The 19,598-nt window shown below is 40.2% G+C and overlaps 4 non-coding genes across 4 annotated transcripts; all 4 read left to right on the top strand.

Annotated features, from left to right (window-relative positions):
• Positions 1-332: 332 nt before the first annotated feature.
• Positions 333-404, top strand: TRNAA-AGC (transfer RNA alanine (anticodon AGC)). Its single transcript has one exon. It is a non-coding gene; the product is annotated as a tRNA-Ala (tRNA).
• A 4,314-nt stretch (positions 405-4,718) lies between these two features.
• Positions 4,719-4,790, top strand: TRNAA-CGC (transfer RNA alanine (anticodon CGC)). Its single transcript has one exon. It is a non-coding gene; the product is annotated as a tRNA-Ala (tRNA).
• A 10,283-nt stretch (positions 4,791-15,073) lies between these two features.
• TRNAF-GAA (transfer RNA phenylalanine (anticodon GAA)) lies at positions 15,074-15,146 on the top strand. Its single transcript has one exon. It is a non-coding gene; the product is annotated as a tRNA-Phe (tRNA).
• A 3,364-nt stretch (positions 15,147-18,510) lies between these two features.
• On the top strand, positions 18,511-18,582 carry TRNAA-UGC (transfer RNA alanine (anticodon UGC)). The gene has a single exon. It is a non-coding gene; the product is annotated as a tRNA-Ala (tRNA).
• Positions 18,583-19,598: the final 1,016 nt, after the last annotated feature.

The following is a 19,598-nucleotide window of genomic DNA, read 5'->3' as shown; positions in this document are numbered from 1 at the left end:
CTTTCAAGCGGCAAGGAAAGAGGAAAGGAGGGAGTGAAAATAGGAGAGAAAATATTTCATCCCGTGGTTTTCTAGAGGCGTCAAGGAAGTGACTCCAGACTGATTGGAGCGAAAAGGTCCCAGGACCACCAATAAGGGCTTTCCGTCTAGAATGCAACTTACTCTTTTAGCAAAGCATGTCATAGGACCTAGATTTAGGTTCCAAATTTAAGATTTCGGAAATAAGCGAAATTAGGTAGATTGGACTTTAGCTTGATATTAATTCTTGTAAAACCTACTCAAAATGGCTATGTTGTGTTTTGTATATATTCCCGAGGGCGCAGTTGGAGTGAGGGGGTGTAGCTCAGTGGTAGAGCGCGTGCTTAGCATGCACGAGGCCCCGGGTTCAATCCCCGGCACCTCCACTTTTGAAAGTTCTTGTTTCTCTCCCCATTTTACTTTTTTTCCCTGCTCAAAAAGAAAGTAAACCGATTTCGCAACTATTTGCTATCAGTATTGGCGCTGCCCTGTTTCTACTTCTCGGGTTTGGCAACACCCAGGGTGGCTGTGAAAGGAGGAAAAGATGGAACGAGAAGACAAAGTCTGGGCCCATCCAGCAGCTCGAGATTCCGGAACAAAAAGCACGTCACAGTAGTATTAAAAAGCAGGAAAGAAGAGATAAGGATGGGAAAATTTAACAAAGGAAACACATGGTCGCAAGACAATTTTTCTTAGTTTCTTTTGTTTTCTGAGCCGTTTTGGCCATGATCAGACTGAAGGTTGAGCAAGAAGAGAGCGTTCCAAAATGGGAAATCGAGAAATTTATTTTCATCAGTGGATGTGGAGAAGTCACACTTAGGCAGCAATAGCTCCATTGGGAATACATTGAGCAATACCTTGGGCTGAAGATTTCAGAAGTCACAGATTAATTTCCAGTTTTGTTCTGTCTTTACTCTTACCCGAGAATAGGATTTAACTAGATAATTTAGATGATATACAGAAGTAATTTTATCTGAGACTGTTGCACCCTCTATCGGAAAGGAATTTTCCAGACCCAGGGTCAGTGTGGTCCTTGGACCAAAGGAGTTGGTGGTACCTGAGAGCTTGTTAGAAATGCAGGATGTCAGTTCCACCCCAGACTTACTGGACTAGAATCAGCATTGCGACAGGATCCCCAAGTGTGTCCTTTGCACGTGAAAGTTTGAGAATCACTGGTTTGAGTGCTATGATGTGGACTTAAAGGGTATATATTATAAATATATGGCTGTATTATAATTTTTTGCAACTTCCTACTCTAATGTAGAAAAAACAATTGCAAAAAATGTATTTCTATTGTTGAACAATTTTTGTATTCTAATAATTGACACTGTTTCCCCTCTCATGGTAATATGATATTTATTAATTTTTTGAATCAATATACATAATTGAATTAGAGGTGAAGTTTCTTTCTAATAAAAGTTTTGCAAGTTTTGCAATCAAGACGGTGCTAGCTTCCAGTATAAACTAGGAAGTTTGTATCTTTGTTTCTGCTCGGCAACATCTTAAATAGGATAAGATCTTTCTCGAGTTAAAATGCCTTCACCTTGGAATTTACCTCTTCAAAGGAAGAATAAGAACTAGCACTTAGGAGCCAGATTTTCTTTAATAGGAGTAATAGGTCATTTTCGGTTCTGTTGACATATTTTTCTCTCTTGTTTTCAAAGTACAATTTTACAATGTCATTTTGCCACTTGTATCTACTGTGTCAGGAGAAATGTATTCACATGCTCCAACCATAGAAATTCATCAAGTTGCAAAAGGCTAATAGACTAAACTTGAAAAAGAATATCATGAATTCTTACCATTGCTTTTACGTATTATATTAGGGCTCAGGTCCAAATGGAGATTTTTTTTCCCTTCCAACCATAGACTTCTCCAAGGAAGTTCACCTCTGAAATTTAAGGGAGAAGAGGATAGAGTGGAAAAGCCAAGAACTTAGTATGAGAAAACCATAGGAAATATAGAGTGGAAATTTCAAAAAAATTATATGCCAATAAAAGCAACATGTGACAAATGGAGGTACTTCTTTGAAGGCTAGCTGTGTCTAACTTTGGCCCAGGACAAAAAGGGCTCATTTTAAAGTACATTGTAGATGAATTCTGGAAATTCAACTATGTTTTATTTAGGGGCTCTATCCTTCAACAAGCTTTTGTTTAGCTTTCTTCGGGGAGGAATCAAAGATTAAGGACCTCTGAGAGGAAAGGGGAGGTGGCCATGTGTGTGACACCCTCTGTGAATGTGTGAGAGGTCACAGTTGGGCAGGACCATTGGCTGCATAGGAATATGGAAGCAGACAATATCCACTAGGCCATGCAGTTACTCTGACTCAAAAGGCAGTGATTTATTTTTTTCAAAGACATATTTAATAGGAGAATAAAGAATACTTAATCCTTTACTGCCTACTCTAGGAACAGTTTCTTCATATTCAATCAAGGTGGGGAACTTAGAGCAACATGACTAAACCTCTCTGTCCAGGTCAACAAATCGAGATGTTGTAAACACCAAGCATCATGAGTGTTAATTCAAATTCCAGAGCATTACATAAAACCTTTTTACATGAATACTTTATCCCTTTTGGTCTGTCAACTTTGTGTGTGTGTGTGTTAGCTAACACCTCTACTGTGTCACCTAATTATTCTTCTAGTGGTGGGAACAATTAAGATCTAGTCTCTTAGCAAGTTAAATGTTTACAACACAGTTTTGTGGTCTGTAGTCTCTGGACTGTGTATTAGATCTCCAGGACTTATTTGTCTACTAGTTGCAAGTAGACAACATTAAACAACATCTCTCCAATTCCCCACCCCTCAGGCTTTGGTAACCACCATTCTACTCTGTTTTTTGTTGTTGTTGTTGTTTTTAAGATTCCACATATACGGGCTATCATATAGTATTTGCCTTTCTCTGTCTGACATCTCACTTAACACAATGTCTTCAAGACCCATCCATGTTTCTGATATATAACATCTTCTTTACCCTTTCATCCTTGTCTGTCATTAAAAAATGGCACCCAACCAGTTACAATTTTCTCCCTGGTTTTAGATGCATTAGAAAAGCACTTCATACATCTGCTAATTGCTGATTATTTTCACAGAAAATTGATAAACAATTTTGGTGTTCAGTGTACGTTGGAGTAAACAGAAGAAAACAAAATGAAGCCAAAACTCCTTGTGAGGAACTTCTGTTAATGTAACTGTAGTTAGGCTTCTCCAATTTCAATGACTCTGGAAACTTTCATATTTGTGCTTTCACACTCAAACAGCCTAGTGTAATAATTTCCTACTCATCCTCCTGGACTCTCTCTCTCTCTCACACACACACACACACACACACACGCGCTCATATACTAGAGCTTGCAGAATTTTGTGGGTGCCTCTTCCCTAGCACTCAATTTCAGTGAAACCTGCCACTTCTGTCTCCTCCTATCTATTCTACCAGCCCCATGAGCCAACTGAGAGAGAAATTCTGCCAGACCAATAATGTCCTCTCAATTCCAAAAGATATTCAATGATATATTTACTAGTATAGGCAAAGACATAAGATGAATGAGGAGGATATAACACATACTAGGAGTCGTACCAGAAAACGAGTCTTTCTGGGCCTTCTATGGAAGTTTCAAGGCCATGATGCTAACCAGTGCTACTGCTAGGGTTCAAGATCAGACTAAGAAGCATTTTTGTTTGTTTGTTTGTTTGCTTTTGTTTTTGTTTTTTGGCTTTGCACAACTATCAGTAAAAGAGTTCCTGATCGCTAAATCTCAAAGGACGTTTTCAGTTCTCATTCTGCTCCCTCTCTGTGTGCTGTGCCTTCTGAGCACTGCCACTCCCGTGTATTCATATCAGAGCGCTGAGTTGAGTTCACTGCGCTACACTGACAGGCGGGAACCTATGGATGGATCTGTTAAATTCAGCACGTCCAAAACCATCTCCTCCGCATAATCTCTCTTCCATTCCAAGGAAGGAGGAGGAGGAGGAAGAGGAGGGGAGGAGGAGGGGGAGGAGAAGGGGGAGGAGGAGCTCCCCAGGGTAAAGGCCTGGTCCGGCGGTTAGGACTCCGAGCTTTTGCTGCCGAGGGCACAAAAGAACAATAGATCTCTTTTTTGCTTTTCTTCCTGTTTCTTGGATGACTGGATTCTCTCTTATGTGCCTCCCACTTTGTTTCTTGCTCTGTAAACCCAGTAGGTATCTCCAATCTGTGTCTAGATACCTATTAACTTGCTTTTAATCAACACTTCTTTCCATCCCTGAATCTGCTGTTTAGTGCGTGCCTTGAGCACTATTCTCCTAGACGATTCTATGAACCTTCTTAGTTGCCATCAGGATGTAATAAAGATGAATAGACTGTTGGGAATGAATCGCTGAACGAATTGCCGGTGGTTTTTATTTTCACCTGGGGTTTTCCCATTAAAATCTTGCCCTTAACATTCCTGTGGAGCAAACAGCAAATAGCAAGAAGTGTTTTATCCAAGGAAAAGTTCGTCAATTTTCTGACACACGTTTTCAATATTTTTCGTTCCACTTCAAGTTTTATTTGATAAAGAATCAGTATCACCCACAGCTCCCTGGCCTTCTGTATCTTAAAGCAGTCACAAATCCTGCCCCGACACACAGTACTGCTAAAACGACAAACACGGCAGCTGGGGAGACGGGCCCACAGAATACAGTGAGATATTTCTTGAAGGACCTCCACCAGCCTCCCAGGAAGGGGGTGTAGCTCAGTGGTAGAGCGCGTGCTTCGCATGTACGAGGCCCCGGGTTCAATCCCCGGCACCTCCAGCTGTGGGCTTTCAGGAAGCCATGAGATTCAACTGTTCGTTTTCCTGATTCCTTTACCCATTGCCTGCTCACAAGAAAAGTAAACATATGATCTAAGACGTTCATTTTAATGCTGCACTATTTAGACTTCATGAGCCTCAAAACCACTCAAGTCAGCTGACAGAGTAGAAGTCTATTAGTTTCCCACGGAGGCTATAACAAATTAACACAAACTCGGTGGTTTAAAACAACAGAAATTTATTCTTTTACCCTTCTGGAAGCCAGAAGTCCAAAATTAATATCACTAGACCGACATCAGGGTGTTGACAGAGTGCTGCTACCTCCAGAGGCTCTAGGAGGAGAATCCGTTCTTGCCTCTTCCAGCTTCTGATGGCGGCTGGCATTCCTTGGCTTGTGGCAGCAATACCCCAATCTCTGTCTCCGTGGTCACACTGCCTTCTCCTCTGTGTGTGTGAAATCTCCCTCTGCCTCTCTCTTTTAAGGACACTTGTGATTACATCAGGCCTACCCGGATAATCCAAAGTAATCTCTCCATTTCAAGATCTTTAATGTAATTGCATCTGCAAAGACTTTTTCTATATAAGATAACATTCACAGGTTCTGGGGATTGGGACCTGCTATCTTTGGGAGCAATTATTCAGCCTACTATTCATAGGATCCCCTAAACCCAAAACAAGTGTGCCGTCGTAACTTTTCACCTTGGCTTCTATTTTCCACTATTACTGAGAGAAGAGAAAAAGGAGAAGAAAATAAGAGGCTTGAGGAAAAATTGCTTTAGTTTCGTTTGTTTTATGTGAAGTTTTAGGATGAGAAACAAAGTATTTTCTGTTTAGTCTCTGATTAGTCTCTCTATGATTAGTCTCTCTATCACCAAAAGTTTAGTCCAAAACTAAACTGGAGAATACTAGTTGAACGAGTGGGTGTTGCTACCGGAAAGGACAGCTGTCAAGAAGCTAGAGTCCTGCCAAACATGAACAACAACAAAAAAGAATCAGCTTTACACGACTCAGCTTACACATGCCAAATTGCTATTTTGTACTATCCAATTTCCTTTTATTTTGTCACTCATCCATTGTTCCTTCTTTTCAAATCTCTAAATAAGATTATGCCTGGAAATGTCAGTTAACAACAAATATGCTACCATGAAGAAGTGGCAAGAAAAAAATTCTTTTGGTATGTATGTCAAAATGGAAATTATTCGCTGCCAAAACAAGAAGACATGTAGTTCACAAATGTCTAAGACATTTTCACTGTAGCGAAAAACCAGCCATTTCCTCTACTGTTTCCTGCCCATATAATCACTTCTGCTTTGCATTTTCCAGGCACTCCTCAAAATTTCTAGTCCATTGATGGCCCCGTTAAAGGGCCATTATGGTTACAAATCCATCACTATCTCTGCCATCTTCACCACTGAATATTAGAGAGGGAAGGGAATTCTGTCTCCCAGCTTTACTCTTTCTTTCCCTCCTCACCTCTCAGCTCTGAGAAAGAAATTCAATCTCTTTCAAATGTCCTTAGTTGATTAATTCACAAGCAAGGAGTGTGAAAGGAAAAGAGAGCAAAACACCGCTAAATTCTAATATAAATTGGGAAATTTGCATCTTTGTCTCTGCTTAGCAATGTTTTCAATATGATGGAAACCACTTGAGAAGCACCTACTGTCCAAATCTTGGGATCATTTCAGAACACGGGGTTGCCTCTCCCTCAATAACCAAAAACTGTGGAATATATAATTACTTGGACAAACAATATTTTTCTAAACTATTTGAGAACAATTTGCAGATATTATATCTTTTTCTCCACAAATCTTCTTATTATATACTTCCATCGTAATCTTTTTATTTTATACATTTAATATATATTTCTTAAGAGTAAGGGCATTTCCTTACCACAGCACAATGATCAAATTCAGGAAACTTAACACTGATAAGAAGTCTTTTCTAATATACAGTGCATATTTAACTAATTTTACCAATAAAATACTTTATAGAAATTTCTCTCCCAAACTAGGGTCCATTCCAGAGTCACATATGAATTTAGTTACTCCTTAGTCTCTAATCTGGAACGGTTTCTCAATCTTGCCTTTTGTGAGATTGATATGTTTTTGAAGAGCACATGCCAATGATTTTGCAGAATATTCTTCAATTTATGTTTTGATTAGACTAAGCTCAGGTTATGAACATTTGGGAGGAATATCACAGAAATTATGTTTCCCTCTATCACACCAAGGGGCATGTGATGTCAGTTTCTCCCATTGTTAGTGATGTCAGCTTTGATTACTTGGTTAAAGTTGTGTCTAATAGGTTTCTTTCCCCGTAAACTTATTCCCTCATAATTAATAAGTAATCAGTAAGGGATACTCTGAGACTATATAGATATTCCGATCCTCATCAAAAGTTTACCTATGCTTTTAGCACTGATCTATGAATTTTGCCAGAGTCTATTATTATTCTGATGGTAATTTTATAACTTTGTTACTACCTCTGCATTTATTAGCTGGCATACCACTGTAAGGAAAAATTTCTCTTCTTCCATATTTATTCATTTAAGTATCCAAGGATTGTAATCATTTATTGTCATTATTCATCTCAGACTGCCCCAGATTTGACCAGTGAGAGGCCCCTTAAGTTGGTTTCTGGATCCTTTTGAATTGTCCTCGTGATTTTTTTTGTTTTTGCGGTACGCGGGCCTCTCACTGGTGTGGCCTCTCGCGTTGCGGAGCACAGGCTCTGGACCTGCAGGCCCAGCGGCCATGGCTCACGGGCCTAGCCGCACCGCGGCATGTAGGATCTTCGCGGACAGGGGCACGAACCCGTATCTCCTGCATCGGCAGGCAGACTCTCAACCACTGCGCCACCAGGGAAGCCCTGTCCTCATGATTTTTGAGCAGTTATATTCTAGCACAGAAAGATAACTTAGGATCATCTTGTACTCTCCCTCATCCAGTCTTAGAGTCTGTGAATCCTACAAGTAGCTGTTTCCTTCTAGTGGGGATTGGTATTCAAAAATCAAGATATGGGACTAGCATTGCTTATTGCTACTGAGGTATTAGTTTTTCTAGGCCCTGTTAGCAGACAGATCTGGAGGGAAAATGACAGATACACAAACAGGCGTGTGCGCGTGCGCACACCCACACACACACACATATTTCATATCCAGAGCCAACAGGGCTATTCGTTACTTACCTCCTTCTCTTACAGTGAGAGCCCTGAATTCCAACAACAATATATGTGTTCATTTTCCCAACCACACAAAAGTAAATTCACACACACACACGCACTCATAAAAATAAATAAAATTCACACAAAATATCAGAATTGACATACCCTTAACACTACAAAAAATAACCCTGCTACATAGAGGTTATGATTTGTTTGCTTTTTTTTTTTTCTTGTTTTTACAATTGGGATAAAGTACTGTGTAAAACATTTATTTGGATGTGTTCTTTCTTTTTCTCTTGAATGAGGTTATGTTATCCTTTTGAATTGCAGTTAGATTTTTTTTCTATTCATATTCAATTTTGCACTAGTTTCACACACACTTGAGTCAGTTTTATTTTTTGACTATGTAAAACATTAATGTTTCCAAGAGTCAAAAGAATTCAGAGAGTAATATTCAGATAAATTGTGGGAGAATGTTGTGTCCCGTGACTCACCCAAGTGATGGAATGGAAGCACAATCCAAGCAATCTAATCTGATGGGGACCCAACTTTGTGATCAGATTCTGATCACAAGCTGACCACAGGTCAAGAACAGTGCCTTTCTTTCTACCATTAAGGTTCCTTTCTCCTGGAGTAGCCATGCCTGAGAGAGGATAAAGTGTAAGGAGTTTAGAAATAGCAGAATTGGACTTAAGGTGGCTTATTTTGATAACTTGGTCTTCAAAGACGCAATGCTGGTCACTAGAAGGTCACAGAGAGTCTTTTGAGAAGCTGATAAGAGTGAGAGGGTATAGCTCAGTGGTAAGGCGTGGGCTTAGCATGTACAAGGTCCTCGGTTCAATCTGCAGGACCTCCACTTTTGTATTTTCTTCTTACCCACATACCCTAAGAACTCTTGCTTCCTGAAATATCTTTGTCAAACTCAGTCGTCTTGGCTATGGCAATTCTTTCTTAACCTTTTTGGGACACAGGGAGGAATTGTGCTCCTTCACTAAAGTTATCTGTTGTTTGCTCTATTATTGACTGCATCTCTCCAAGCACTCTCAGCAATCACTAGCACGTGGGCCACTGTCAATAGGTTTTCCCAACCACCCAATTTCCAGTTGTATGGAATCTGAAAGCCTTAGCAAACGCGGGTCTGTGTGGCCTAATGGACAAGCCATCTGATTCCTTGTCAGAAAGTTAATCACTTAAGTTCTTCTATGGTTCTTTTATTCTAGCTCCTTCCTAACCAGGATGCAGGAGGCTGAGAAGATTTCACTAAAATATTTCACTAGATTTCACTGCCAGTGGTTGACGATGGTGTGCTGGTGGGCACTTTTTGGCTCAGAGCCCCTCAAACTCTGGAGCTTACATAAAAGTCATTTAACTACAAACAAATGACAAACAAGGAAAAGATAGCAGTCACCTCAGCAGAAATCTGTAAAGGGAAATAGTACTTCTCTGGGTGTTCGAAGAAAGTTTCCAGTCTGAAATGGCAAACATTCTGAACTCCGGGGTCCAAGATCAATCTAGGGGAAAGTTCATTTCTTTGTTTCCCACATATAGAGAAAGAGCTTTTATTCTCCCAATCCCAACAGATCATTTCCAACCTTACTCTACTTACTCTCCAGGGACACCCTCCTTCCAAACTACTGAACAACCTGTATCTCCAGATCAGAGCTCTTTGCACAGCTTCAGATTCTGGTATCACAATGCCTAAGCAGAAATCCACAGGATACACCATCTTTTTTTTTTAACATCTTTATTGGAGTATAATTGCTTTACAATGGTGTGTTAGTTTCTGCTTTATAACAAAGTGAAGCAGCTATTCATATACATGTATCCCCATATCTCCTCCCTCTTGTGTCTCCCTCCCACCCTCCCTATCCCACCCCTCTAGGTGGTCACAAAGCACCGAGCTGATCTCCCTGTGCTATGTGGCTGCTTCCCATGAGCTATCTATTTTACACTTGGTAGTGTATATATGTCCATGCCACTCTCTCACTTTGTCCCAGCTTACCCTTCCCACTCCCCATGTCTTCAGGTCCATACTCTACATCTTTATTCCTGTCCTGCCCCTAGGTTCGTCACAGCCATTTTTTTTTTTTTTTTTTTAGATTCCATATATATGTGTTAGCATACGGTATTTGTTTTTCTCCTTCTGGCTTACTTCACTCTGTATGACAGACTCTAGGTCCATTCACCTCACTACAAATAACTCAATTTCATTTCTTTTTATGGCTGAGTAATATTCCATTGTATATATGTGCCACATCTTCTTTGTCCATTCATCTGTCTATGGACAATTAGGTTGCTTCCATGTCCTGGCTATTGTAAATAGCGCTGCTATGAACATTTTGGTACATGACTCTTTTTGAATTATGGTTTTCTCAGGGTATATGCCCGGTAGTAGGATTGCTGGGTCGTATGATAGTTCTACTTTTAGTTTTTTAAGGAACCTCCATACTCTTCTCCATAGTGGCTGTATCAATTTATATTCCCGCCAACAGTGCAAGAGGGTTCCCTTTTCTCCACACCCTCTCCAGCATTTATTGTTTGTAGATTTTTTGATGATGGCCATTCTGACCAGTGTGAGGTGATACCTCATTGTAGTTTTGATTTGCATTTCTCTAATGATTAGTGATGTTGAGCATCCTTTCATGTGTTTGTTGGCGATCTGTATATCTTCTTTGGAAAAATGTCTATTTAGGTCTTCTGCCCATTTTTGGATTGGGTTGTTTGTTGTTTTGATATTGAGCTGCATGAGCTGCTTGTAAATTTTGGAGATTAATCCTTTGTCAGTTGCTTCATTTGCAAATATTTTCTCCCATTCTGAGGGTTGTCTTTTGGTCTTCTTTATGGTTTCCTTCGCTGTGCAACAGCTTTTAAGTTTCATTAGGTCCCACTTGTTTATTTTTGTTTTTATTTCCATTTCTCTAGGAGGTGGGTCAAAAAGGATCTTTGCTGTGATTTATGTCATAGAGTGTTCTGCCTATGTTTTCCTCTAAGAGTTTTATAGTGTTTAAATGTTTACATTTAGGTCTTTAATCCATTTTGAGTTTATTTTTGTGTATGGTGTTCAGGAGTGTTCTAATTTCATTCTTTTACATGTAGCTGTCCAGTTTTCCCAGCACCACTTATTGAAGAGGCTGTCTTTTCTCCATTGTATATTCTTGCCTCCTTTATCAAAAATAAGGTGACCATATGTGCGTGGGTTTATCTCTGGGCTTTCTATCCTGTTCCATTGACCTGTATTTCTGTTTTTGTGCCAGTACCATACTGTCTTGATTACTGTAGGTTTGTAGTTTAGTCTGAAGTCCAGGAGCCTGATTCCTCCAATTCCGTTTTTCTTTCTCAAGATTGCTTTGGCTATTCGGGGTCTTTTGTGTTTCCATACAAATTGTGAAATTTTTTGTTCTAGTCCTCTGAAAAATGCCATTGGTAGTTTGATAGGGATTTTTTTTTTTAATCTATTCTTGTTTTCAGCCACCAAAGGGAAAACCAAGCCAGCAAACTGCTAAACATTCAGAAAGCAGAAAAGCAGTCTCTTTCTCCATCTACAGAAGCCAAGAAACCTGGAGGTCTTCCATAATGCATCCTCCCCTTTTTTTATTCTCCAGAAGCTGTAACTGTCCATCAGGCAGTCACAAACCACCTGTACAGCCAATCTTGAGGTCATCCACTTGACTTGTGAGGGACTCATCTATATTGTTCTGTGCCTGTACTAGGAGTGAAGAGACCATGGCTTCGTCTGTAGGTATCACCGACTGTTCAGTGACAGTGGCTTTCCACAACCAGAGTCTTCAGACCCTCCTTTTGAAGCAAGAGCATCGTGTGAGGAGTAAAGGAGCCTGTTGCAAATGCCAGGAAGAGTTTCTTCAGGAGAAAGTTGTGTTTCAGTAGGCTTCTAAGAGTTAGAAATATGTGCAGCAAGGAAACGGGAACTTTCTCAATTTTTTTGCTTTTCAAGCAAAACCTTAAAAAAAATAAGATGCTTCCACAGTCTCGGCTGTGTTCAACCTCAAAGCTGCCGCTTCTACTGTTGACTCTGCTCCCACTGCATCCACGCCCCCAAACCGAGGCATCCCTGCAGCTTCCAAACTACCAGTCCCAGAGGTTCCTGAATTTCAAACGAAATCTCACCCTCACGTTCGTCCCCCAAAGCGCTCAGCCTGTCTATCCAGCAATGGAGAGTTGCGAGGCACTCCCGAAGCCAGAACAGTCTTCGACATAAAGAGCCAAATCCTTTTCTGGGACAAGCCTACCTCCCTTGAGAGAAAAAGATCTCATCTTTTCCCTCATACCCGGACGAAGCCACGGAGAGACGTGGAGCTTAGACACCGCCCCACCTCACCCCATCAACTTCCCCTCACATCCTGTTCATTTTGAGGATGCTTTTCCTTTGCCCACTTCCTCTCTGTCCCTTTTCTCCTTTTCTTCCTCCACTTCACCCCACCCCGCCTCTTCCCTCTTTTGGCACTCGTCTCCTCCCTACTGTGTGCTCCGGAATGAAATTTGCACAGTAGCTTAGCGCACTACTAGTCGCATTTACACACATTTTAATCTCTGTATTGAGACACTCATGTGTAGCTGATATTTTAATTTCCACATTGCTTTCTAATTCCTTTCCTTATGTTCCCAGATCAGCCTTTCCCCAGCATAGGCTGATGCTTGGTCAGGTGGGGGGCTAGGTGCATGGCTGGGGCTAAAGCCCTGGGTAGACAGAGAAATGCTGGGGGGAGAAAGAATCAATAAGAGAATCTAAAATATTTTTAGTGGAAGTCATCCAAAGACTTGCATCCGAATTTCCACTCACACCAAATTTTGGCTAAAGGCAAAAGGCTCGACCCTTTCAGAATTAGAGATTGAGATTTCAGAACCTGTCCAGATATACACAGGGGTTTATTAAAATTCACTGAGCAGGTGGTTCTTGGGTGCTGCCCTTTCCTCATTCCAGAGATTATTATTTCTGAAATCCTGAAAGCCCCTGAAATTGTTTCTATGTTGTTTAACAAAAGGAGTCCTATGTCCTGGCACTGTTCACTTCTTATCAAAAGTTCCTAATGCTCACAGATAGGTAAAATACAATTCTTAGCCAGGCACCAGTCTGCAGACCACAATCTGAAAAGCACTAATGAAGAGATAAGATGTACTGGAGGTGATGAGGTATCCAAGGAGATCCTTTTTCTTCTTTTCTTGTTATTTAAATTGAGGCTTAATTAATGTAAACAAAAATGCATGAAATTTAATGATTCAGCTTGATGGGTTATTACGTATGCATACACTCATGTAACCAACAGCTCTGGCAAAGATACATGATTTTTCAGCCCCCAGCTGCTTCCTTGTGCCTCATCCCAATCAATGCCACTCTCTGACCTCTATCACCATAGATTACTTTTTCTTGCATTTTGAAATAATATAAGTAGAATCATACAGTATGTACTCATTTGAGTGTGGATTCTTTCACTCAATTTTTAAAAAGTTGGATATATCCATATTATTGCTAGTAGCAGCAGTTCTTTTTCATTGCTTGGTAACATTCCATTGTATGAATACTGTGCATCACAACTTTTTAATTCATTTTACTGTCAATGTACATTTAGAGTGCTTCTAGTTTGGGGCTGAAATGTCTAACTAGCATTCCTATATTTGTCTTTCAAGGGAAATACTCATGCATTTCTCTTGAGTATAAATGCAGCTGTGGAGTTTTGGGGGCATAGCTTACATGTATATTTAGATTTAGTCAGTATTTCCAAATAGTTTCCCAATGTGTGTGCACCAGTTTACGGTCTCATCAGCAGTTGTGTGAGTGAGTATTCCAGTTGCTCCACGTGCTCAGCAGCACTTGATATTGTCAGTTCTCTTAAGGTAATTGATTCTGGTGAAGAGAAGTATTATTTCATTTGGTTTTTAAATCTACATTTCCCTCATAGCAAATTATGTTGGGCACCTTTTAAATTGCTTATTGGCTATTTTGGGTATCCTCTTTTTGTGAAGTGCATGTTAATTTGCTCTTTCTTAATGAGATTTTAGTCTTTTTCTTAGTGTTTTGTAGAAGTTCTTCACAGATAATGGTCTTTCGTAAAACATGAGTGTTGAAATATCTTCTCTCAGACTGTAGTTCATCTCTTCTTAAGAAGGAGAGGACTTGAAAATTTTTCTAAGAATAGGAAAGAGAAAAAGAGAGAGAGGTTGAAGTCAGAAAAAAAAAAAAAGTTCCATCTGGAAATCTTTCCTGGTGGTTGCAGAAAAAACGCCTCCAGGCAGTTTGCTGGGGCGGGAACCTGGGAAAGAGCTGATAGGATTAAATGTGTTAAGAGCAGAAACGGTGCTATTTGGCTTGCGACCCTTACATTTCTCCTAGTGTAGCAGCTTAAGAGGATACAGTTTAGAGGTTTAAGAAATGAGTAGGATTTGAGGCAGTGGCTTTTCTATCTGGCTAACTACCGTATCTTTGAAGACCCCCCTCAGAAATATGGTTACTATTTCAAAGATGATCTTCACGACCTTTCTGTCGTGAGAGGTGTAGTTCAGTGGTGGTTTATCCTTTCCTTACGAGAGGGCTGGAAACCATACACGTGCATCTATTTTTCTCCCTTTACGCTTTGCTTGCTCACACGGAAATAGACACATTATCCGATGGATTGCCTTTAAATGCTTCCGGTTTCTACTCTCTGTGTCTCCGCGCTAACAACCACGTGTCAGCACAAGGAAGACAAGGGAAAGGAAGTGACTAGAAGAAAAGAATTGGTTCCTTCCGGATTTCCTCAAGCCGAAGCAAGAAGCCCGTCTCCATATTAACGTGCCCAACAATCCTTTTAGCCTTGTCATTGAAGAGCAAGACAGAAAAAGAACCGAAAGTCGAGGCTCGATAATTTCATTTTGAATTGCCTTAGTTTTCCGAGCTGTCTTTGAGTAGTGGAGTAGCCGAATCCATTTCTCCCCCTATACTTCCCTCCTCCTCTACCAACCCATCCAGTCTCCTAAAACTGGATCCTATTTTTAGACATGGATTTCAGGGGAGCCCATATACTTTGGGGCGAACGAATGGGTGATGTTGAACAAAATAAGAGTAGACTGGCCCGCACAAATGAAAACTTTAAATTTTGGGAGAACAGCTAAGCCGAGCGTTCCCAGGTGGCCGAAATAGCTCAGTTGGGAGAGCGTTAGACTGAAGATCTAAAGGTCCCTGGTTCGATCCCGGGTTTCGGCAGTAGTGTTTTACTGTGGTGTAATTTATTAACCCGTTACACGACAGTTATGCCCCAATCCCCAAAATCCATATATAACTACAATTTTTACGGCTTTTTGCAAGCGCGATCAAGGTGTGTGTGTGTGTGTGTGTGTGTGTGTGAAGTGTCTTCCACGAAGTGTTTCCTGACAGTGATATTTTATTTAAAGTTTCAAAACCTAGGAAATTATTTTCCTAGGAGCTAGGAAATTCCAATGTGCTACATGGCCTTGCACTTACAATTCATTTCTGCCTTTATGTTGTGTGTGTGCGTGTGATCTTTTTAATCACAAGAATTGTTGGTGGTGGTGGTGGGGAAACCTGCAGAAAAAAGAACTACTACACTGTGTAAGTGTATATATGTGGGTGTGGTATATGCAAGGAAAAATTTCCGATCAGAAAATATGGGTTTGTATTTTGAGTCCACCCCGTTTTTAAACTGCTAGAATAAGGAGCTTTGTTGAACATCATTGAACTTTTAAACAATTACAAGAACATGCAGATTTTTCTTTTTGACAAGACATTCATTCCTTCAGCCTTCCACCCCTGTCTAGAATTTGCACATCTTAAGTTATTTCTGTTTTGTTATCCAGGAAAGAATGAGAATAAGCACTTCTTTAAGAATTATTCTGTTGAATTTTCACAAGGGGACCTAGAATACTGAAAAATGAAAGCAAATGGACAGTAAAGTCGTCAAGACTCAGGTACCAATACCCCATTTTTTCCTTTTAATTTTGACTTTATTTCTTGAAACTCTTTGTTAGGGATAATAGGTCACTCTTGTGTCATTCTGAACTGTTTTCTTCTTTTCAAATTTCTGTGTCAGTTTCATAGTGTCTGTTGTCCACCGACAACTCTTGGACACTTTGAAAGAAGAAAATAAAACACTATTTCAACATCAGAACTGCATCAAGTTGCAAATGGAAAATTGGTACAAACTGAGAAGCAACGTCAAGGTAGGGACATTCGCTGTACAGGAACTTGGCATTAGAAACTTATCCATTAACAATCTATCCCTCCTCAATTCAGAAGCTTGCATTTTATTTCATTAAGAAGTATTTGATTGGACAAACAGCATCATTGAGTATTTTATTGCCTAACACAGTAATGATTCTGTTGAAGTGGGAGGTCTAGGGTAGTTCACAAAACATAATTAGCCTCACATTCAATATCTAAAAAATGAGGCTAATGATGTCTATGTAAAAAGGGATACTGTAAATACCAAAGGAGATCATGCAAGTGAATGCTTTGTGTCATGTCCACACATAGTAGGAAACTGGTAGACTGTGCTCTATATTCCTTGGTTCTGGTGTTCCCAGAACAGCATCTAAACATGTCATGTCTTCTGTAGCTAGGGATGTCAAATAGCAATATAATAAAGCCATAAATGAGTCACTTTTGTAACTTTACATTTTCTAGTAGTCACATAAAAGATAAAAATAAGTGGCCTTCATTGAAGAAGAATATTTAAATAACTTGGTGTATCAAAAACATCATTTAAATAGTCAATCAAAAAATTATTAGTGATATAGTTACATTTTAAATATCATATTAAGTCTTTGAGGCCTGATATATATTTTCCACTTACAGCACATCTCCATTTTTAAGTGTTCAATACTCAAAGTGGCTAGTGGCTACCATTTTGGACAGTGCAGGGTTAAACATACACATCATAGATTTTCAGATTTTCTGAATTGAGTATATATGGCATGAGTGTGTTCTGTCACTCAATTTAGAAGTTTAATTCCTGATAAGAATTCTGTATTAAATGAATCCATAGTCTGAAGATGGCTGTAGACTTTTAAAAAATTGAAGTATAGTTGATTTACAATATCATATTAGTTTCAGGTGTACAACATAGTTACTCAACAATTTTTATAACTCTAAATATTTAATTTTAAAATCCCCACTTTGTTCATGGGGCAAAAAGAAAAAAAAAAGGCATACCTTATTATTATGAATTCCTGAGACCCCAATAGACATGCAGTTTTCACCAGGTGTAACACAAAATTATGACCAAGCAGTATGTCTGAAAACCTTCCTAATATTGGAAAGCATCATAAACCTAATATTTTACAACATCAAACAGTCAAGATATCCTCCTAAGCACTTCATGGGCTAAAAATTTCATGAGCCAACTGAAAGAACAAATCTGTCAGACAAACCATATTCTTTCAGCTTCAAAAGGAACTCAATGTTATTTTATGAATATTGGCAAAAGTCCATAAATGAGCAAACCAGAAGGAGAAAGGGTTAGCCACTGGAAATCTGGTGCCAGGAAATGGGTTCTCTTGCAGTCTTTTTATATATTTCAAAGAACACAGCCTTAACCACAATAAATTCCAGGGTTCAAGAGATGTCCGGGAGCAAATTTATTTTCCTATGAATATCACTAATGAGAATACTTTTCTGTCTTTATCCATCCTCCACATAGTTGTATTTACTGATCACTCACAAATCCAAATCTGGAGGCAGGGGTAATTGTGTGAGTTCACCATGTAACATTCTCACAAGTGTGCACCACATAGATCTTGAATTTGACATGAGCAAGGCTTGCCCATCTTCTCCGTCTTCCAAACTTCCTCCCATTTCCAAAAGAATTTTTAAAACCTACCCCTTTTCTGCACTTTCTTCTGTTTGGTTATGACATAGCTTTTTTCCCTCCCTAAATAAATGCATGAACAAACAAACAAACACATAAATAAATACCTTTTTTCCCCTTTATCCCTAATGTCTTGCGGCTATTTGTCTTTGGTCTCGCTCTCATAATTTAATATTCCTCTCCATCCCTGAAGCTGTTGTTTCATTCATGCCTTATGAATGCTTATGAAGAAGAGATTTTGGATTATTGGCGGGGCCTGCTAAATTAGCTGGGTGCCTAGATTAGAAAAGAAAAAGAGCCCCTTACATTGCAATGTTGAATGCATCGTTCTAGGGTTTTTTACTGCCTGTGGCTTTCCTCCATCAAATCTGGTCCTTAATATTCCAATGGAGCAAACAACCAAGATTATGAAGCATTTTAGGCCGGAAAGAAGCTGAATTTCAATGGCCTTGTGTCTCAGCTTAAGACATATCTGGAGGAAATCAAAAGGTCCAAAAACTGGGACTTGATTTGATCTCTTGCCAAGCATAATAGGAGACCCCAACTATGTTTTAAAGCTATGGTGTCAACTTCTTTTGGTTATCTGACACAGGTTTCCAATCTTTTGCCTTCCACTTCAAGTTCTATACTCCAAAGCATCAGTATCCTTCTTTGGTTCCTCTACCGCCTAGACACCCAAGGATCCAGAGCCTCAGGAAATAAAATTTATTCCCAAAGAAGTATTATCAGAAAACCTGTCAGGGAGGGGGTGTAGCTCAGTGGAAGAGCGCATGCTTTGCATGCATGAGGCCCCGGGTTCGATCCCCGGCATCTCCAGGCCTTGGTTTCACTTTTCCCTCAAACCTCAAGGAATACAGATTTAGTTCTCCTAACCCTTTTTTTCCCGTTATAGTCCTGTACACATACAAAGTAAAAACATAACCCAATGGATTCTGGTGAAGTCCCTCCTCTCTTGCTGTGAGCCTCGACCTCACCAAGACGACTTCAACAAGCAGAAGAAAGACAAAAAGGAAGTGGGAGAAAGAACGGGATGCCAACAGGAACAGTCTCGAAATCTTGGCCCTGAGATTAAAGTCATGACAACCTACACACCGAACTATCTAGAGTTCAGCCTCTGAAAACCATTTCAAATTAAAAATACTTGGTTACTACCTTACCCCTCTTATCTTCCATGTCTTGCATTCCAAGCTCAACACATTAAACAAACAACAACAACAAAAACACTCACTCCTACGTATAGCTCAGATGGTGAAGTCTAAAGACAAAGGCGGTCCCTGTTTCTACCTTGCGCTCTTCTACCACTAGCACGTGGGGATCCGGACACTGTGGCCTCCCTGCCGCGCGGTCTGAAACCTCCAATACCACCGGGATACACTAAAATCAGAAACTCAACCGCAGGACTTCTCTCAAGTGCTCCAACCACGGAAAGAGCAGCGAGGCTCTCTGAAAACCGCGACAGTCGGACAAAACGAAGGGGATCTTCCTTCGGGAAAGCGGTCTCAGCTCACTTCTTTCACCGGGAATGGACCTGCTTGTTCCCCACGTACCCAGAGGAAGCGCAGCAGAGACGCGTAACTAACCGCCTCTCCGCCCATCTGAAACTAACGCCAACCTAAGCACTCGTCCACTTTTTTCCTCCTCCACCTTCCTGTGGCCGCTGAAGCCGCGGACTCCACGCCTGCCTTTCGTTATCGTTACCTGTATTCTGCTCTCGCACTAATCTCCCTCCTGGTGTTAACTTTCCCAAAGATATCAGCCCACTCGTCTTGGAGTCTCTAAAGCCGAGAACTGCCAAACCTGGCTGACTTTCAGAATCATCGGGGGGAGCTTTT

This window comes from Aethalodelphis obliquidens, unplaced genomic scaffold (genome assembly GCF_003676395.1).
Source record: "Aethalodelphis obliquidens isolate GAN/ISIS:26980383/991018 unplaced genomic scaffold, ASM367639v1 scaffold133, whole genome shotgun sequence".
Classification (NCBI taxonomy): Eukaryota; Metazoa; Chordata; class Mammalia; order Artiodactyla; family Delphinidae; genus Aethalodelphis; species Aethalodelphis obliquidens.
The sequence above is the reverse complement of the archived record's forward strand: the minus strand, read 5'-3'. Positions and strand labels throughout refer to the sequence as shown.